This window comes from Homalodisca vitripennis, chromosome 2 (assembly GCF_021130785.1).
Source record: "Homalodisca vitripennis isolate AUS2020 chromosome 2, UT_GWSS_2.1, whole genome shotgun sequence".
Taxonomy (NCBI): Eukaryota; Metazoa; Arthropoda; class Insecta; order Hemiptera; family Cicadellidae; genus Homalodisca; species Homalodisca vitripennis.
This window is the reverse complement of record NC_060208.1, coordinates 42,128,755-42,141,263: the sequence shown is the minus strand read 5'-3', so window position 1 is coordinate 42,141,263 and position 12,509 is coordinate 42,128,755. Positions and strand designations below refer to the sequence as shown.

At 32.2% G+C, this 12,509-nt stretch overlaps 1 protein-coding gene across 1 annotated transcript in view; it reads left to right on the top strand.

Moving 5' to 3' along the window:
- The first annotated feature begins 3,955 nt into the window (after positions 1 to 3,955).
- Positions 3,956 to 12,509, top strand: part of LOC124356247 (retinol dehydrogenase 14-like) — a 54,568-nt gene continuing 46,014 nt past the window's right edge. The window contains exon 1 of the mRNA XM_046807432.1: positions 3,956 to 4,082. The gene's annotated coding sequence lies outside the window, so the exon portion shown is untranslated. The remainder of the gene's footprint in view (positions 4,083 to 12,509) is intronic.

The following is a 12,509-nucleotide window of genomic DNA, read 5'->3' as shown; positions in this document are numbered from 1 at the left end:
GGCCATGTTTGTGTGTCCATTCCATGCACATTAACTCTAAAACATGCACTTAATAAAAACTAAAAAATAATTATTAAAACTACACAATACAGATCACAATACGTCTTTACTCACCGGTCAACCAAATATATCTGACCAGAGGCTTAATAGTGACGGTAGAAACTAGATGGCGGAAAAAAGGAGTGACGAACTTTTGTATTATTGGTTCATGGTAGACGAAGTTCTTAAAAAAATAATGTGACTGAGCATTGTCTTACTACAGATTTTTAATCTATTTGATGCTGTGTGTTCGATTAGTTCATCTTTCTGAATTGGCAATTACAGCGGACTAATTACAACTGATGGTTGACCAATCGGTTGGTTTGCCAGTTTAATGTATGAAGCCTCAATTAATTTCCTTTTGGAAAAAATGAAGTAAATGGTCTTTGGACCACAAATGATGTGCAATTTCGGACTTTATTGTTAGCTCTTTTGTCGTGTTTTCTTTGTGTTCTTTTATCCTTACGTTTAATGGTATTTTTGTCTCGCCTATGTATTACCTATTGCACTGCATTTTACAGAAACAAAGGTTTTCGAATCCTGTATTCTATTTTTTTTGTTTTACGGGACTTTTTGTGTTTTTTAAACGTTCTAATGTTGTACTTACTACCTACTCTTCTAACTTTCTCCAATAATCCCGGAACGTAAGGGATTGACATAAACGCAAATTTATCACTATTATAGTTGATTGAATGGTTCTTCTCGTTTGTTTGCATTTGTTTATTGAGGGTATCCATTGCGACTAAAATCCGATTCAACTTTCTTAAATTCCTCTTTTAGTCCATCTTTATCTGAGCATAATCTCTTTGTTCTATCAAATAACGAGTATGCCACTTCTTCTTTGACAGATTATTGGTTGTTTGACTGATAATTTAAATATTTTTCTGTATGAATTTTCTTCCAAGAAACCGTTATGTTAAGAACATCTCTATCTCTTAACACGCAAAAATCAAAAAAGTAAACTTTTGGACTTCCACTTCTTTTTTGAGGCGGATATAATGAGAAATACTATAAGTATAAGTGATTTAAAACCTTATTCAATTCAACGCCTCGATGAGAAAAACAACAAAGATGTCATCCACATACATCCATCAAATCTTCGGTTTGAGCTTAGCTAAAGCCAAGGAGTTTTGCTTACATTACTCCAAAAAAATATAGAGGCGAAAATAGGAGAAAATGGAGAACCCATTGCCATGCCTTAATCTTGACGGTATAAATTGTACCCTCTAACTTAAACTATTGCATTGAATGCATAATTTATTCTAACAGTTCCATAATCACTAGCATGAAAAGTTTAGTGCTTTTACTTAATGTTTTGTCTTCTTTAAGACGTGATTTAATGAGTTTCTGGAAGTGGTACATTTGTGAATAGACTTTCAACGTTAAAACTAGTGAGTTTTAGTCACCTTAAGGGATTTTGTGTTCTATATAAAATTACCTAGAATTTATAAAAAATGAGTTGGTTTTTCTATCGACGGCCTTAAATATCCAAAATGACTTTAGCCAATTAACTGCAAGGTGAATCACGAGAACTAATTATAGGGTGGAGAGGGATGGTATGTTTTTGGATTTTGGGAAATCCATACATATTGGGGATTTAGGGATTGTGAGGGGTTAATTTAGATTTTAATGTATGTAAAATTTTGCCTTGTGTTTTCTTAAGGCGTTAATTTCGTTCAAATGAATCATTTTGGTCTTTGTTTAAAACTATATACTTTCCAGTGTCTTAATCTTTACTTAATCTTTCATTTGTATGTTACTGAAAACAACAGTAGCGTTGCCTTTATCGGCTGGTAAGATTTTGACAGTGTCATCTTTCCTAAGTATATAAATAACCTTTTTCTCCTCTATTGTCAAACTGGACTTTGTAGGAGGAATTTTTATGAGTCAAAGTCTTGCCTAGCAACGAAACCGGTTACGCTGTTCCTCAGCTAAATGTGCAACAGTCGAATCTATTCCAATCACGAAATTGAGTGCCTTTACCAATTTTTGTGCCACATAAGAATGTAAAACCTTCCATAAAACTGATATCCCCTCTTTAGTGAGAATTTTAGAAGAGAGAATGATTGCACTTGTATTATTTGCATCCGTATTCGCTTTGACATCTTTAGTCAAACACTAGTTTTACTGATTGTGTTGTATCACTGAACGATGGCAAATATGAGGAATATCCTGTTTCCTACACAATCCTTCCATCGTCAGAAATAAATGTCAAACAGAGTTAAATATTTTAATGATACATGAGTACTACAATTTTATTAATTCAAAAGTATTAAGCAGGTAAATTTTCTTACCGTTCTCTTCTAATGTACCGTCCTCGGATTCCAACGAATATTTTACAAAAATAACTAACCAAACTAGTCCAGTCATTCTCGAGATTAGCACTAAGCAATACATCTTGCGATTAATTTTTATTTATAAGATTTTCGGGGATGTAACAATTTAAAATCCTTGTTTAGAGGGATTAACTAGTATTTACTCACCATGTTAATGAATTAAACAACAAATATGTGTTGTTATACAAAACTTTTATTTTAATTCCTAAACGTGGTACGCACAAATTAGTTTTCTAAAATATAAATATTTTAATGAAAATTTGCCAATAAACTAAACTTGGAACGAAGATATTTGTAATAATGGGTTAAAATATAAGTCAATCAGTAACTTAGATAACTGTTTTACTAAATATGAGTGTTTAACATGTGGTAGTGTATTAAAGAACTAACAAGCTCGGTTTATCAGATAGAGAGTAACCTTTCTTAAGCTCTTGACTGAAGATGCTGTTAGTGAGGAACTTTGTGCAAGTCTTTAATCTACCGAGAGACACTTACATGAAGTATCTGATGACCTAATAATAGGCGGATAAAATGAGGTTTAAACCTTTAGACTAATGGTTACTCTATTGAAATACAAACTCCACGATTGAATCTCGCAGTTCAGTAAGTAATTCGTGTGGAATGTCTTTTCAAACAAAATTTAACTAAAAGTGAAGTAAATACATATAATCCTACCAAAATACAACCTAACTGTAATATTCATATGTTAATTTTTTTTATATGTACATTGACAAATTTTAGCAACTTCTAGAAGAGCGTATATTTTTAGGTTTGTTTCGTCTTTATATGATACCTTATCTCACATTGCATTAATATCAGTTTTCTAAACAAATTGATTAAACGAATTTTCCAAGATAACTTAAAAATACACAAATATCATAAATGAAAATAGTATAAATTTAAAGATTGGAAACCAAATAATTTTTTTTTTAATAGTGGTCTCAATGAAAAGTGAATAATAACTATACGTAAGGTAGTAAAAAATAAGAAAATATAAGAAACAGATTTAATTGGCTTAATTGAGCATTTCACTTAAGAAATTTTAAGTTTATTTTAGAAAGTCATTTTGAAAGGATTTTATTACTTTTCAAATTTTATTAACAAAAATTTTAAAGTAATATTTTTATGTTACTATCTTATTTAGAAATGAAGCCATTTTGGGTTAAGTTTTCTGCTAGTATTCAATATTCTTACCAATGTATAAAACCGGTAATAAAGCACATAGTCTTGTTTATTATAGTGGGAAATATGTTAATAGAAGCCTAGGAAGAATAACCATTGATGGGATAATTGACTGAACTCAACAATTCATTACTACTCTTCTTTACTTCTCATTTGTCTTCTTAAATCTTTGCCATTACATAAATTAACCGTTTTTACACTACGAAACAGAAAACGAGTAAAAAATAAATAAAATTAAAATATGCAAAATAATCGAAAGCCGAAGATCAAAATGGATGTAAACAACCTGTAAAAAGCGATACATCGACGTGTAGTTTCATACCGAAAATCAGCTGACATGGCAATGTATGGAGTGTGGGGAAGTGGGGTGAGGTAACAGCTCTTTCAACTTACAATGATGTGTCTCGTATTATAACCAATATTAATTACAGTAAGAAGCAGTGAATTTTCATTTATTTTCTAAAATGGTAGTTTCTTTTTTTTTAATTTTAAATGAGTGCAACAACATGGATCGGACAACCTTTTGTGAGTATACTGTAATCGTTTTAAGTAAAATTATAGACATAACCAAATCTATAGAATAACAACCATGTTATATTTGCCATTGTTATATGTTAAAAAACATTTTAATTGCACTTCAAGCAATCGTACCAACTACACGGATATATTTTGGCTTATCGGTGTAAAGGTTAGAATAGACAGAGTTAAAGTGATAACTGACATTTTAAAATTTAAGGACGTTAAGCTGCTTGGTCATTGAAGAGATTGGGCTTGTTGGGGTTTTTATTATTACGAAATAAAAGAAATAACTTTACAAGTCTATGATCACCTAATATTAAGTTTTCGTTTTACTGTAAGGTATATACTTTTCTTACTTTATGTTACAGAAAAATTAAACATTGTTTTATGCACGGATATCAGAAAAGGTTTTCGAGCCCAGTAAGATATGGGCTATCTGGCATTAAATTAATGTTTAATAATTAAAATGTAAACGAAAATTATAATTTTATTTACGAAGGTTTTTGACTTAACATAAATGAAAAGACTCTTTGAACGTTTTTAAGTTAATCTTAAAGTGAGGTACCGTAAAAAACTAATCTTTATATTAATCAGTGTCTTATGCATTCTTCCAGATTGTCTGCGTTTATTTTCACATGAGTACAGACAAAATTACTTTTTCCTCTTTTAACGTGAATGAATAAATAAAAATGTAAGCACATTTTGTTTAAAAAATACTTAATATGATAAAATGTATAAAACCGTTCTTTTATTCAAAGTAAGTCTTGCAAACTCTGCTCAGCTGAGAGCTAAGCAAAGATCAAAATACATTCATCAGTGAAAAGTTATATAGTGCTAATATTGCAGTTTATTCCCATAACGTTGTGAAATAATCACACGAACCTGACGTGAAAGTTCCAAACCAGGCAACCCCAAACATAATACAAAATCAAACTTGCTTTGAATCTTGAAATAACACCTTTAAGGGATAAACGAGGTATTACATATTGGTTATTAAGTTTAAGATCCTGTTATTTGGTTTAAAATACAATTCAAAATAGTATTTTGTTTATATTCCTATTCATCGCCATTTCAAGATACTTCAAAATTAATTCCTTCCTGTTGCTAATTTTTTGCATTCAATAATATTGTAATTAATAAGTTAAAAACACATGTAAAGTTAAACAAATCGTAATACAGTATTATCCGTTGGTTAAAATTATCGAAACATGCAATAAAACAAACTAATAATGGATTATACCCATTATATCTAATAATGGGTATGGGTAATGATGCTTGCTATCATTTACTTACATTATTAATAAATAATTTAATATAGAAAGCCAAAGACAGACCTACGCATCTGTTTCAGAGAAAATTTAAAGCCATCGGTTTGTTCTGAACTGAATGCAATCTGCCAGGGCGGAATTCAGAGCTGGAAGTATTAAAGCCCACTCAGAGCCTGGTTAATATTTATGAATGAAAGCACAACTGTTCCTGCTACAACCTATTCATGGGACCTTCCAATGTTTCAACGTGGCATTATCGAGTTTTTATATTCCGTAAACTTACGTGTATACGTAAGATTTAACAACTATTTACTGTATTTACATGATTATAAATAATTTGACGTCAATCACAACCGGGTATTACTACCTTATCATTATATTTAACAAAGAGAATAACATTTTTATCAGCAGAAATCCGATTAGGGTTTTCTTGTAAATTTGACCTTTGGACTCAACAAATTACATGAACTGGATCTATTGGTTTATATATAGTTATATCTATATCTATTGGTTTTATATATATATATATATATATATATATATATATATATATATATATATCAGTTGACAGGTATTTGGTCTTCCGATCATAATATGTTAGTTTGTTTGTTTAAACACATATGTGAAAGAAACGGCCAAATACAAAATAATTGAATCGTAAAAAGTGAGGGCTCTGTGGTGTAATGGTAGCACATTCATCCGGCAAGTAAGAGATCCGGGTTCGGGTCCCGGCGGAGTATCTACTTTTTGTCATTCAATTTTTATTGAAATTAAATTAGGCTATTGCTAATTATACAAATTTAATGGTATATATTTGCACATTTTGGAGGTCATGTTTTATTACGTTATGTAGAAATTTTCCTTAATTGCTACTATAAGGACATTTAAAATGTGCTACTTTTGTGTACCTTAGAACTGCTTTAAACCACATAGTTTTACGCTTAGGGTTGTAATTTTTGTGATTCCAACCTTATAGAGCACTACATGGGAATCTATTATATTTTATATATAGCTTTCACTATTATACGATCGTATGCTACTTTGCATAATTATGAACTCTTAAAGTGACCAGTTGAATAAAGTAAAACTTTGTTTTGCGGATATTTAGATCCGGAATCCGATGTCCGAGAAAACTATAGGTATAAAAATGTTGAAACAGACTAATTATAGTAATAGAGGATAAAACAATGTAGGTTGCGTGTTTTAACGATATTTTTACTAAACAGTTGGTTACTGAGTGTAAAATGGAGATATGGTGAAATGATTAACAAAATTAACAGTGGACAACACATCACTTTGTCTTTTACATACAATCTGGGACACGGTGTTGTATTGAGCGTAAACACTAACGTCCAACATTTGTCTTCATTTATAAAACAGTATAGGTGGTGAATTGTTAATATCACTGAGTCAGTGAGTTGTGAGTTAATTTTGTTTAGTGTCATATAAATCAGTAGTGTATAACTAATCTCTTTATCTTCTCCAAGCGAATGAATACAAATGTTAGCCAGATAGTGTTTACAGTCGATACAACATCGTGACCCAGATTGCATGTGACAGGTGAAGCGATCAATTGCTTACTGTTGCTTTTGTTAATTAAGCCACAACGACACTATTATAGAACAACTCACGGGCTCAGTGATTGACATTACCGTTATACCGGCTACAATGGTTTAGAAATTAATACAATTGTCAGCCAGGCAGTGTTTACGGTCAATAAAACACTCTATCAAGAAACTGTATGTAGGTTAATTGATCTGGTTTTGTAATTTTAGTTTAGATGATGATGTCATGATATCGCTACTACTCACACAATATACTTGCTCTATATCGTTACCGAAACGCTGTTCCGGATGTCTTCTTTGGCCTTTAAATTAAGACAAATGTTAGCTCATAGGTATTAAATACAGATTATTTTAAGGTACTTAATATTTTAGAACTTTACTTTCAGATTTTTAAACGTGAGCATAGTAAGCTATTTTTATCTAATCCTAATCTTAATCGTTCTGACTCGAAAACCATGTTAACACGACAACGGTGTATACGATCATTGGAATGGGAATAGAAAGAAGTTAGTTGAATATTCTGTTGATATGGTTACCGTGTACACATATTATAGTAATCAATCACTTTACGTTGGCCGCACTGTTGGTTTAATCTAATTGTAAACTTAATCTTTTTTAAACGACCATCTAACATCATCTGTACACGTGTATGATGTCACGATCATTGGAGTGGTTATAGGAGGAAGTTGAATACTCTGTTGCTATGGTAACTGTGTACACAGATTATGTTAATCAGTTTTAAGTCGGTCTCACTGATGATGGCATCTAAAGATGTTAGTTGAATACTCTGTTGCTAAGGTAACTGTGTACTCAGATTATACTAATCAGTTTTAAGTCGGTCTCACTGATGATGGCATCTAAGGATGTTAGTTGAATACTCTGTTGCTAAGGTAACTGTGTACTCAGATTATATGAATCAAATTTAAGTCGGTCTCACTGATGATGGCATCTAAGGATGTTAGTTGAATACTCTGTTGATATGGTAACTGTGTACTCAGATTATATTAATCAGTTTTAAGTCGGTCTCACTGATGATGGCATCTAAGGATGTTAGTTGAATACTCTGTTGCTAAGGTAACTGTGTACACAGATTATACTAATCAGTTTTAAGTCGGTCTCACTGATGATGGCATCTAAGGATGTTAGTTGAATACTCTGTTGCTAAGATAACTGTGTACACAGATTACATTAATCAGTTTTAAGTAGGTCTCACTGATGATGGCATCTAAGGATGTTAGTTGAATACTCTGTTGCTAAGGTAACTGTGTACACAGATTATACTAATCAGTTTTAAGTCGGTCTCACTGATAATGGCATCTAAGGATGTTAGTTGAATACTCTGTTGTTAAGGTAACTGTGTACTCAGATTATACTAATCAGTTTTAAGTCGGTCTCACTGATGATGGCATCTAAGGATGTTAGTTGAATACTCTGTTGTTAAGGTAACTGTGTACTCAGATTATACTAATCAGTTTTAAGTCGGTCTCACTGATGATGGCATCTAAGGATGTTAGTTGAATACTCTGTTGCTAAGTTAACTGTGTACTCAGATTATATTAATCAGTTTTAAGTCGGTCTCACTGATGATGGCATCTAAGGATGTTAGTTGAATACTCTGTTGCTAAGTTAACTGTGTACTCAGATTATATTAATCAGTTTTAAGTCGGTCTCACTGATGATGGCATCTAAGGATGTTAGTTGAATACTCTGTTGCTAAGGTAACTGTGTACTCAGATTATATTAATCAGTTTTAAGTCGGTCTCACTGATGATGGTATTTAAGGATGTTAGTTGAATACTCTGTTGATATGGTAACTGTGTACACAGATTACATTAATCAGTTTTAAGTAGGTCTCACTGATGATGGCATCTAAGGATGTTAGTTGAATACTCTGTTGCTAAGGTAACTGTGTACACAGATTATACTAATCAGTTTTAAGTCGGTCTCACTGATAATGGCATCTAAGGATGTTAGTTGAATACTCTGTTGTTAAGGTAACTGTGTACTCAGATTATACTAATCAGTTTTAAGTCAGTCTCACTGATGATGGCATCTAAGGATGTTAGTTGAATACTCTGTTGCTAAAGTAACTGTGTACTCAGATTATATTAATCAAATTTAAGTCGGTCTCACTGATGATGGCATCTAAGGATGTTAGTTGAATACTCTGTTGCTAAGGTAACTGTGTACTCAGATTATACTAATCAGTTTTAAGTCGGTCTCACTGATGATGGCATCTAAAGATGTTAGTTGAATACTCTGTTGCTAAGGTAACTGTGTACTCAGATTATATTAATCAGTTTTAAGTCGATCTCACTGATGATGGCATTTAAGGATGTTAGTTGAATACTCTGTTCCTATGGTAACTGTGTACTCAGATTATATTAATCAGTTTTAAGTCGATCTCACTGATGATGGCATCTAAGGATGTTAGTTGAATACTCTGTTGCTAAGGTAACTGTGTACTCAGATTATATTAATCGTTTTAAGTCGGTCTCACTGATGATGGCATCTAAGGATGTTAGTTGAATACTCTGTTGCTAAGGTAACTGTGTACTCAGATTATACTAATCAGTTTTAAGTCGGTCTCACTGATGATGGCATCTAAAGATGTTAGTTGAATACTCTGTTCCTATGGTAACTGTGTACTCAGATTATATTAATCAGTTTTAAGTCGGTCTCACTGATGATGGTATTTAAGGATGTTAGTTGAATACTCTGTTGATATGGTAACTGTGTATTCAGATTATATTAAGCAGTTTTAAGTCGGTCTCACTGATGATGGCATCTAAGGATGTTAGTTGAACACTCTGTTGCTAAGGTAACTGTGTACACAGATTATATTAGTCAGTTTTAAGTTGGTCTCACTGATGATGGCATCTAATCGTAAACTTAATCATTTTAATACGAATATCGAACATCATGTTAGCACGGCAATGGTGTAAGGTGTCACGATCATTGGAGTGGCAAAAGGTGGATGTTAGTTGAATACTCTGTTGATATGGTAACTATGTACAGAGAGTATATTTATTAGCCTGCATAATGTTTACACAACAATGGTGTATAATTACTCGATACACGGAGTAGTAATAAGATATTTGCTCAATACTATGTTGATATGGAACCGTGTACACTGACTGTAGTAATCAGTCTACATTATGGTAATACTGTAATGGTGTATAATTGCAAGAGCAATGGTGTAGTAATTGCTCAATACTATGTTGATATAGGAACATTGTATAAATAGTATTTTAATCATCCACACTGGTGGCCTAATCTACCGTATTCATTTATTCATATGGAAAGAAACGTGTAACATAGCAATTGCATGGCCATTAGTGTAAAGGTAGTATATGTCTGCACAGTTTTTGTTACTCATTTGATATGGCAATCGCTTATACATAGCGTACAGACACATTTCATGTCTGGTGGCATGTCTTTAATCTCGAAGAGATATGTACAGTGAGAAAGAAGGGCTATATTGGGCTGAGCTAAAGCGAATCCTATCACTCGAAGGGCTGGAAAAATCTAATTTTTCTCTGTATGTCTACCAGAGATCTCGAAAACTAAATTACGTAAACACTTTTGCATTAAGCTTCATTTCTATATGAGGAACATCTAGTTCAATGATGGTCTATGTTTCTCCATGGGATATTTCTGAGTGTTAAGCAAAGGTTTTTACACTTGTCTTATGTGTAACTACAATGGCAACGAGAAAACTATAGATTTAACAAGTCTTGAAACAGACTGATTACATAATATATTTTAACACGGTGGGTTGATTGGTACGACCGTTACATTCTATTGGGCCTTCCATACTCCATTGTAATAGTTGTTTGTATATACAAGATGAAATTGGATGTCTCTATATGGGATTTGTCTGAGCGTTAGCATAACATTTCACTCAAGGCGATATTTAAAGAATAAAGTCATGTATAAACCTGAACATTTAGTTATTTTTCTAAGCTATCTCTAAGGGTTCTGGAAACATCCCTGTCATGTCTTTGTCTCTCTATCTGCCTGTGTGTCTGCTTTCCTTTAGATTTACCATTCCTTCACTACAAAGGTTAAGCACGTGAAACGGCCCCACTGAAATAAGGTTTCAATCATAAAATAAGGAAAAGATAAGAAGTGAATTACTTTTATCTTTTACGGTACAATACGATAATATTAACATTTACGAGAATGACTTATCTTGTACATTATTGCACGCAAAATTAATACTTACGGCCACAGCTAACCGAAATTTGGTTTCTTGGGTGAGGCAGGACAATTTTTCTAAAGGATATCACCAAACTTATACCGGAAGCAGTGTCTAACTCAGCCGCATAAAAAGTATTCATGACAATAGATTATCGTAATATCAAATATTATGAGGATTCCGAACGGTACAAAATTTCCCCAGCAATTTATCCGATAAATAATTGTTGCATACATCTAACAATAATACATTCAACAAAACAACATAAAAACTAATACATTTTGCTTAAGACTTAGATGATCAGTGAGTTGCTACTGTCCAAGTTTGAAACGCCCGCCAAAGAACGTAACACAGAGTGCAATTATATAATTAATTACCAAAGTACTTCATTATCGCATGTCCTCTCCACTACCGCCTAAAGCTTGATGCAATATTACTACCGGTCTCTTGTGGCTTTGTCAGCAGCTTGCTAATAGATAACTGAACGTTTTGTGGAAGGTAATTGGCTAAACTAATTACCGATGTTATGTAGTGTCGTTTGAAAATAAGGAGATTTAACCTTATTATAAATCTCGTAAAAATAATTCGCTAAATGTGTTCTTAAGCACTAATCTGGAGAACGGCTGCACGAATTCTGCTAATTCTTTTTTGTAATATTTGTAGAAATTTAGTAAGATTTATACAAAAAGATATAAAATATGTTTACGTGTTCCTTTTTGAGTTATAAAATCTTGAAACATAAATGTATATTTGATGTCTGAATCTACAAGAAGCACTTCTGTTGCGATACTGTGTAATATTGATTTTTAAATAAGAAATCCCCTTTTTTAGAGTTTATAGTAAAACACAGCAGGCTATTCTTTTAATTTCAAGTATTGTTACTTATGAATTAAACACTAACTTTCAGTTTTTGTACAATTTTCGTAAACCTTTATTCTACTCATGATATCTTAAATAAAATTATACACATACTCTGACTTGCATATTTATTAATAACTAGCCATAACTGTTAGCTCCAATAGAACTGTCCCAAATTATGGTAATGGATTATAAAAACGATGCTTCCAACCCCTTCCTCCCTCTTCTGGAAATAATTTCCATTGATATTTCTGCCCTAAACGAAACGAAATGTTAAATATTAAATATTGATATGATTTTCATTGAGCTGTTATATGCTGGTGAATAATGTAATATCGATATTGACATTTGTCAATAATGAATGACCTGCAGTGTGTATTCAGTGTACTGTCAAATCATCTATATATGATCACTCGTACGGTTTAAATAATCGTATATTAAACAATAATTTTCATTGAACTGTCATGAGCCCGTCAATAATGTAATATCAATGCTAACATTTGTCAATACAGAGTGATCTGCTGTGTGTACATAGCATACT